This window comes from Manis javanica, chromosome 2 (genome assembly GCF_040802235.1).
Source record: "Manis javanica isolate MJ-LG chromosome 2, MJ_LKY, whole genome shotgun sequence".
Lineage (NCBI taxonomy): Eukaryota > Metazoa > Chordata > Mammalia > Pholidota > Manidae > Manis > Manis javanica.
The window spans coordinates 146,645,203-146,654,587 of record NC_133157.1 but is presented as its reverse complement, the minus strand read 5'-3'; the positions used below and the strand labels follow the sequence as shown (position 1 = coordinate 146,654,587).

The 9,385-nt window shown below is 40.0% G+C and overlaps 1 long non-coding RNA gene across 1 annotated transcript in view; it reads right to left on the bottom strand.

Moving 5' to 3' along the window:
- LOC140847922 (uncharacterized) overlaps window positions 1–9,150 on the bottom strand; it is a 31,287-nt gene extending 22,137 nt beyond the window's left edge. Inside the window, exon 1 of the long non-coding RNA XR_012128199.1 lies at window positions 8,971–9,150. This is a non-coding gene — a long non-coding RNA (uncharacterized lncRNA). The remainder of the gene's footprint in view (window positions 1–8,970) is intronic.
- Between the last annotated feature and the right edge of the window lie 235 nt (window positions 9,151–9,385).

The following is a 9,385-nucleotide window of genomic DNA, read 5'->3' as shown; positions in this document are numbered from 1 at the left end:
TGTTAGTGGTTAATCTGGGCTAAACCACCTCCCCAATTTACTCCTCTCGACCCCAAGTTGTTAATATCAAAACCAGTTCCTCTGGTAGAAAACATTTCCTTCTAGTCCAAACTTACTATCTGAACAAATATTTAAATACCTTGATTTCTATGATCTCCAAAGTCAAAAGTACTGGACTCTATGTAATACTTATTGAGTTTCAAATTAATATTTCTTTATTAAATCTGTTAAAACAGCAAAAGTTTTAGTCACAAGACTATTGATTCAGCAAAACAAGAAAAAAATGAATTAGTTCCAATTTCCCACAATCCTTGTCTAAAGGGAGAAGGTTCTTCTCATAAGACACTGAATAGAGCCTTTCTTCTGAAAGAAAGAGTACACGGTACAGTGAACAAACTGTAAAGCTAACTACTTTGGTCATATGGTTCTCTGCAATGTTCTTACAGTTTAACAATTAGCAATTGTTGTTTGCAGCTTCTAATCGATTATAATCAGTAAAGACACAGTAGCTTCTGCCAGTAAAAGTCATGTGAGTCTAAGCATATTCCTAATTTTCAAACAGATTATCAGAACCTAATTCAGAAAGTTTAAAGGATAAAAGAAAGTTCAAGAATTTTCCATTTTTATTAGTATAAAATTTAATTCCCATTAGGTATTAAGTACTTATTGAAGTATGTTTATATTTAAATATTTTATACTTCAGAATTGGTAAAGTTACCAGACTCACAAAAATTTACACAGAAAATATTTTAATACATACTATACACATACCTGAACAAATAAAAAAAATAATCTAATCTAGTCTACTGATAGGGGGAAAGCTAAATACTTCCAAATACAGTGCCTTAATTTGTCAAGTAATATTCCTGTAACAGTACTTGGATCAAATGGAGACTACAGATACCACCTACTCTACTCTATGTTAATGTATGGAAATCACCGGGCTGGCGAGGCTGCAGGGAAAATTATGAAGATGACAGCAAGTCCACCTACATTCACTTGCACTTTTTCCTCAGAAAGAACTGTCACCCCATCCCCCAATAAACCTCTATAATAAAGATAAATGTGGGGATTATGCCAAGTTGACCCCATGATTTGTTCTCCTCCTCAACACACATCTGATTTGACAAACATTTAGGTCTCCAAAGAGGGAGGTGAAAGTAAAATCATACTTGGGGTATTCATGGGCTCTGTGTCAAAGGTCCTTTAGCAGTATTGCAGCTGCTGCATACGAAGAGTAAAGTGGACAGAGCACAGAGAACCACAAAATGATGGTATATCTGCTCTAAAAGGCATCTTTGAAAATCATCTCCTCCAAACTTTTAATTATACAAACATATTTCATACCATATTTGATTAACTTGTGATTTCCTAAGAGCACTCACTCATTTGTGGGAAAGACACACATACATACACAAACAAAAGGACAAGCAGGCATAAGTATTCAACCACAAAATGATAAATTCCATAAATCAGGTACTTTAATCAGTGCTTTAAATCAATACAATAAATAGTGAAATTAGGTTTAATATAAACCTATAATAAATCACTGGGTTTTCATATTTTTCTGAAAGGAAATAAATCAGGACAGAAATTACAATGCTATTGAAATCTATGAAATTACACGAGAGCCTTTCCGAGCAAATGAAATATGAGATTCAGTAATCTTAAAAATGAACCAGGATTAATTGCTTAGGTTTACTGAAACATTCTGAAAGTGTAAGTATCAGTTACTGTTGAATTGAATTTTTACTTTTCTTCTGTCACACAATGTATGTAGAAAGAGAGCTCTCAAGAGCTTCTTGAAACAAAAGGATTCAAAAAGATACTTGGAGGAGAAGGAGGGTAAAAGGGTCAGCAAGGGAACAAATGAGGATCCACTGGGCAGTGGCTGAAGATTTAGAAGAGCACATGTATTCTGTTTTTACTATCCTTGGGATGTGTACCCAACCGTTTCCGAACACAGAGGTGGGCCATGCTGCTGCTACAGACACAAAATTCTCTCTACTACTATATAAAAAGAGTGAGGTAGGATTTTTGAAGGGGAAAATGTAACATTTAGAATTCATACCTTAAGTATGGCTGGAGTATCAGGCAAACTTATAAACTTTCATATTTATATTCTGAGTAGTTTTGAAGTCTTCCAAAAGGATAATCCATATCCAGGAGGGAAAAATAAATCATATTCAGCAAGCTCAGATTATTCCAGTCTTTTCAGCAAACCAGATCTAAGCCCAACCTATGTTAAAAACCTGGATTCAAAGAAATAGACATTCATCTATTCTATTTGTTGAATCCCTCCCTGCCTCTGACCCGCAGATAATGGAAGAGACTCGAGATATCGAAGATCTGAAAGGACAAACCAGGGGACTCGAGGCTTAACTGTGCAAGAGTGGTGCTGAGAGTGCACCTCTCATATTTATTGATCAAATGGTTGTTAACAACAACAAAATTCTGTATAGGGGACTCAATACACAATCATTAATCAACCCTAAACCTTAACTCTCAACAGTCTCCAATCTTCTGAAGTATAACGAACGAGTTCTTACATGGTGAACAATGCAAGGGCAGTCATATCATAGAATCTTTTGGTTTTGATCACGCATCATGAACTATAAACAATCAAGTCAGATATAATTATTCATTTGATTTTTATACTTGATTTATATGCAAATCCCACAACTATTCTCTATTGTTCCTCACCTATACATTTCCATGTAATAGCTCCCCACTTACTGAGGACTGCTCATAATCTTCCTCTCTACCTAAACTTTTATTTTAAACCCTAGGAATCTCTCAACATCTACGTATTGTCCCATTGAGCTTCAGCAATGAAATATCCTCTGTTCTACTCCAGTCCTAAAACTCGTCCCTTTGTCATCACCCAGAACAACTCCACCTCAAAAAGGTAGAATCCAACACTGCACTCTCTGACCATACTTCCTCCTCTTATCTCTCTTGCCTTCCATTTCTAGGACACCTCGTAGAGATCTCCAGTCCTAGAATCCCAGCTCCCTCTCCTAGACTCACTTCCTTCCCCCTACTAGCTCTGCCATTAAGTAGCATAAGTTACATCTTCCACACCTGTAAAATGGGATAATATGTACACTTCGTATCTACTCATTAACTGAACAAGTATTTGAGCCCATTCTTTATGCCAGGCACTGGGAATACACAAATAAAAAAATACCTCCTTGCCCTCATGGAATTTACATTCTACAATCTTCTGTGACAACTACAGTTGTTGCGAGGATTAAATAGGTTAATATTTATACAGAATAATACACAGAACATAATATGCAACATTTGCTACAATGGATCATCTAAACTGCTCTAAATCAATACCTTAGCTTCCCTACACATCATTTTTCACTGTACCAGCCTGGTAAAACCTCAGTCCTTAGATGAATGCTACCTCCTGATCTCCATCACTCATTTAGGCTACAGAGGGCAACTAAAGAAATCACAACTGTACCAACCTGTTTCATTAACAATGCATAGTTTCTCTTCTCACTTTGATCCAATAGTGATCACTCATTACTTCACTTGTCCTTGGTTAGCACTTTCTGTCCTTTGTGGGACTTCCCTTCCTCTGCTTGACTCTGAAACACTGATGGTCCCCAAGACGCTGTCTTCTGCTCTCTTTTTTCTCCTGAGCCCACATACACGCCCTATATGGTCCCATGGTTTCAGACACTGATTTTTCCAGCCCAGAGCCCGTCACATCCCACAGTATCAAATTCAAAAGGCCAACTGCCCTGTTAGACACCCTGCACTGGATATTTCACTACCATCTCAAACTCACAACATCCCAAACTGACTTCCTGAGCTTCTAAATTGATCCCTACAAATTCTCTCTTAGTTTGGTGTCATTACCTTCCATGCGGTCACCCCAGCTAGAACCCAGTTTGGAGTTAAGCTTGTTTACTTCTCCACTGACTACTTGCAAGCATCAAGTCCTACTGAATTTCTTACTTACCAACAACAAAGGTAAAGAATCTGAAGTCTGTCCCTCTTCTCCATTTCTATGAACTGAGCCTCAATCTAAACCCTCATCAGCTCTCATTAAGTCCACTATCTTCCAAATGGCTTCCCTGCCTCAAATCTTTTTCCCTTCAAATTTATAATCCACAATAGCTACCAGAGTAATCTGTTAAACCTAACTACAATCAGATCAGGCTCCTGCTTAAAACTCTTTGATGGCTTCCCAAAACATAGAATCAGAGATGAAGTCTAAGTTCCTAAACATGGCATAAAGTACCCTCCACAATCTGCCTCCATACCTCTCCATCACTCTCTGCCCCTTATTTGCAATGTGCTTTTGCTCCTGTTCTCCTCTCGGTTGGTCCTCTGCTTCCATCCCCCTGTGCCCCTCACTTCGATTCTTACATACACATACACACACACCTTCTCTCTCTCTGATCCTTTAATGTTCAGTTTGGACATTATCTCTCCAGGTAATGCTTTCTTTGACCATTCTTTCCATTTCTCTATATTTTAGTGACTGTACTGTATTAACAGTATCTGTCTCTATGTCTCTATCCACCATTTGACCATGAGCTCCATATGTGCAAAACCAGTTTTTTCCACCATTGTATCCCTAGCAATTAGGAGTCCTACAACACATTAGGCAATCATTTAATGTTTGATACATTATACTATCTCATCTTCTACAAAGAATGTCATCGAGTACCAAATTGTAAAATTATACAAATCTGAAAATGAAAAGTAAGGTGATTTACTGTTCCTTTCGGAATGTTAACTGCTATTACTAAAACATTATCAGTGGGTCTTAAAGATTAGCTGCAGCTCCATCGACAAAAACCAAACATTAAATTGCTATAGTTTATCATACAAATGGTTTCCTGTGTGTACCAAAAGAATAAGTTAATAATTCATAAAATGAATCCCCCTGTTTTGACTTCTGAAAGAAAGATATGCTTGGTAGGGGAAGGGAGGAACAACTTGGAGACTTCAAGACACAGATAAAATAATGTAATCACCCGAGAGGACTCATTTGGCCCAATTTTGAAGTGGAAAAAGTTCAGATTCTTACGGTCCTCACACTAACACACACAAGTGAAATACATAGTAACACAGCAATTTTGCATTATTTTCAAAAATATAATCAAGAAATACTTATTTTCTGTGAAACACTTTATGAAGGTTATACCACAATATCTACCACAGTATACTTTACTCTCCTGTGCTGTTGAGATGGATTAATCCAGAACAACTTAAAATACCATATATTACATGACCTAGTCTCCCTAGCAGAGAAGTGGGTGGGACCTGTCATAATTACCCAGAATTCTTCGTTAACATCCCAAATTATCTGATGGTCAAAGCTGTAAACTGCTATACATTTATACATATTCTTAAAAAATAAATGTCTTTATTCAGCTGCAAGAGCTTTTCTTATTTAAAAGTAACATACATGAAATAAGCCAGGTGGAGAAAGACAAGCACCAAATGATTTCACTCATCTGTGGACCATAAGAAGAAAGCAAAAAAATGAAGGAACAAAACAGCAGCAGACTCACAGAACCCAAGAATGGACTAACAGTTACCAAAGGGAAAGGGACTGGGGAGAGTGGGTGGGAAGGGAGGGAGGGAGAAGAGGAATAAGGGGCATTACGATTAGCACACATAACGTAGGGTGGTGCATGAGGAAGGCAGCATAACACAGAGAAGACAACTAGTGACTCCATAACATCTTACTATGTTGACGGACAGTGACTGTAATGGGGTATGTGGTGGGGACTTGATAATGGGCAGAATCTAGTAGCCACAATGTTGCTCATGTAATTCTATATTAATGATACCAAAATTTTTAAGAAGTGCAAAAACAACCACAAAACAAACAAAACAAGTAACATACGTACTTATTAGTCTTACAAAAGAAAAACAGGCCACTCAAGTAAATTAAGGACGGAATACTGTCTCTTTGAAGGATCCCTGAAAGTAAATTAGGCCATATACATAGTTTCAGCTCTAAAGTAAAAATCAGTAACAGTCCTCTGTTTTGCCTGATAAAACCAAGTGCCACTGAAAGTTAAACTACTTGAAGTAGCTAATAAAACAACAGCTGAAATTATCTTAGAGACATTTATCATGAGCATACAGCTACAGGATAAAACCTCTCAAGAACCTCTAAAGTACAGGTTCTAAGTGGGAATAGGGTTAGGCGTTGACCCATACATAGAAAGACTTTCATGTAGTTGTAAAACTGTAGAATTTATATGGAAATTTCTGTAAGCTAACATCAGAGTCTCAAAAGAATGTGGTCCTCAGGGGATGAAGAACAACTGCTCTGAAGGATCTAAGTCTTCTCTCTTTACCCCTGGTGCCTACTCTTAAATAGTACTACTACCTTCTTCATAAATCACTTAAAATTATCCAACATTCTCCTCACAGTCTATAGAATTTCCCCAAAGTGTCATGTCAACATCCCTGAATCAAAGATTGCTTTCCAAAACTTCTACTTGCTACTGTTAAACTTTGACTTTATTTTATGATTCTATCAATTCACCTTTGGAAAAAGAGGTCACTGTGACCATTTGTGCATTTATGATAAAGTAAACCATGAAATATTGCAGTTAGTAGCAATGACCTAGATGTACATACATGACCAGATCTCAAAGAATGCTGAGTGAACAAAGTAAAATATATAGCAAAATGGCAGCTTTGCAGATGCAAAACACACAAAAGAACTAGATAATTTTACAAGGACAGAGACATAACCAAGAACATATATAAAACACATTAGATGGGGTACAAGTGAGGATTGGGATGGGCAGAGTGAATGGCAGTTGAGAATGGGAAAAGTAAAAATTGTAATCCAAATAGAAATATGCCTATAAGCAATACTCTCTACAACTCAAATATTTTGTTAGTCACACCAACTACTAAATTTTTATACAATTTTGGCAAGTGGTTAGAAATACTTCTACCTGAAATGACTAAGCATTCTAAACATCTTGGTCTGAACTATGATAAATTTGAAAATTCATGGCATCCAGTTCTCAGCTGTTACAAACAGTCTAATAAGAGGAATACTGAGCTCCGAGTATGAAAAGCTATAACCTAGTACTTACTATATATACTAAGTAGTACTAGCACTTGAGCAGTCCTTTTATGTCTTCAATCTGTTTTCTTATCTGCAAAAATGGATTTGGTTTATTCTCCAAATTCTTACAGCTCCAAAATTATTTCATTAATTTTCTTAATCAATATTTATTAATATGCAATTACTTTCTCTCCTCCAACTATCCCCCCAGCAACCCCCACAAAAAAAAGAAGCAAAAAGCAAGAGTATCAAAAGAGGGCTAAAAAAGAAATGAAGGAATAGGAACTTAGTTCCTACAGGAAGCATTATCGGGACATCAGTTTTGACAAGAAACTTCAGTATGGTATGAGCATGTCTAGATTTTAACCTTGATGGAGGTTAAAAAACGAATGTTTATTACATCAGTAATAGCAACTTTATTACAAAACTAATTCCGACTTAGTTTTTTAGGGTGGAAAGGAGAAAAGATTAAAGAGAAACAGTGATTTTGTACAGCCTTTTCAAGATCTAAGGCAGAGTAAGTTTATCCTGAGCCCAAGTTAGCACCATCTATTCTTTGAAGAGTATCACTGTGCCCTGTCCCACACGTGACTATGACTCCTCCTCAAAGCCATGTGAAAGCCTCTTAAGCAGCTTCTAACTTGAAAGACCCTAAATTTGAGCTTATCTGTATCAGTTTTCAGATAAAAAGGGACGGACCTCTGAGGATGCCTTCCATATTAAAAATGTAAGATTCCAAGAGAATCATGAATTTTCTAATCAAAACTCTTCACACTGAGCATTTAACAAAAAACCCAAACATTCAATTAGAATGTAGACTGAATAGATATAAAGATCTTAGATTAGGAAAATTAGGATATATTGTCCATTGATGACCACGAATAGTAACTGAGCTATCTAAATAACAACAGTATCACATTTTACAAAAAGAAATTTGAAACTGGATTATTTAAGATATCTAAAAACCAAAATTGGAATAAACTTATCTGAAAATTTGAAATTAGAATACTTTAAAAGACAAAGATCTTTGAACAGTCTTAGAATACAGCAATAAAAATAGGAAATTGACCTAATTCCCACGTTTATCTTCCATTCACATTTAATTTTAAGTATGGATGGGGAAAGAGGGCGGGGAGAGGGAATTAAGTGGTCACAAGCATCTGTAACTAGTAATTCCAGCACACATGTAGTTGGTACTGCAAAACAGACGTTGAAGCTTTTCCCACGCCTCCATACTCTACGGTCTCCTACCAATAGCTACAGTTCCTAACTGACACTCGGCCGGGACCCGCGCACACGCGCGCACGGACGAAACGCAGCCCGCAATCCGCCGCCACACGCCGCGCGCCCGCAGCCCCGGCAGGCCCAAGACGCGGGGCCGAGTGACAGCGACCACGACGGCCGGGGCCGCGGCGCGCGGCAAGCACTTTGCAGGGTCCGCGCCAGCACAAGTTACTTCCCCGGCTCCCGGGGGCCTCCGCGCTGAGGGAGGCTAACACGGACGGGGATGAGGAGACGAGGAGGCGCCGAGGGGCAGCAGAGTGGGGAAACGCGCGGAGAGAAGCAACAAGCCGCTCCACCCAGACCAGAAAACTGGCCGGCCGCGTCCCGGCCGCCCGCCCAGCGCCGGGGATGCGGCGGCGGCGGCGAACCGTCCCGGGGGTGAGGGGGCGGGCGGCAGCGGCGGCAGGAGCGGCCGGCGGGAGAGAAACCAGGTCAGACTTAACGGGTCAGGACGAGCGGAGGGGCCGCGGCGCGGGTCGGGCAGCTGCGGCGGCGGAGGCGGGCAGAGAGCGCTACGACCCACTTGGCCGTCCCGGCTCCGGCCGCCTCGCCCCCATGACCCCCGGGTCGCCCCGGCTGCCGGACTCCGCCGCTACCCGGTCCCTCCCGCTACTCACCGTTACTGCGCCGCGGGCTCGCCTGCAGTCTGCGCTCACACCTGGGGGAATCCGTCTGCTCCTCCTGCGGCCGCCCGAATGTTCGAGCCACTTCCTCCGCTTCTCTCCGCACCAACCCAGGCTAATGACACTCACGGCTTTACAGCACCACCTTCCTTACACCCAGAGCCGCTCGCTCTATGGCGGAACCTTGTTGCTAGGGAGAGGGTGGTTTGAACCAACCATAAAACATTACTGAGGAAGCGTGGATGGGGAGGGTGGGAGAAGGGAATTAAAGGGCAACACGATTAACACAACATAATGTAGTGAGGTTACGGGGAAGACAGCATAGCACAGAGAAGACAAGTAGTGACACTGCAGCATCTAACTACTCTGATGGACAGTGACTGTAAAGGGGTGTGTGTGTGTCTGTTGT